We start from the raw sequence: 258 nt of genomic DNA on the forward strand, positions 1-258 counted from the left end.
CTGGGGTGGTCCCTATTGCAAGCTAACATTGCTTGGCTCTGTTTATGAAGAAAACTGCTGGAGGAATCCATCACAACCTGCCTATCATCATGATCTATTGGTGGAGTGAGTCCACTTGTACTACTGTAGAATGCAGTGGAAATTGTCTAATGGACTGTTCTGATATCTTGCCAACTGTGGCTTGCTACTCTGCCCCAGTAACCTATACTTATCAACATAAACACTGAGTATGTGTGTATATAATAAAGGATATATTAT

This window comes from Penaeus monodon, chromosome 31, assembly GCF_015228065.2.
Source record: "Penaeus monodon isolate SGIC_2016 chromosome 31, NSTDA_Pmon_1, whole genome shotgun sequence".
Classification (NCBI taxonomy): domain Eukaryota; kingdom Metazoa; phylum Arthropoda; class Malacostraca; order Decapoda; family Penaeidae; genus Penaeus; species Penaeus monodon.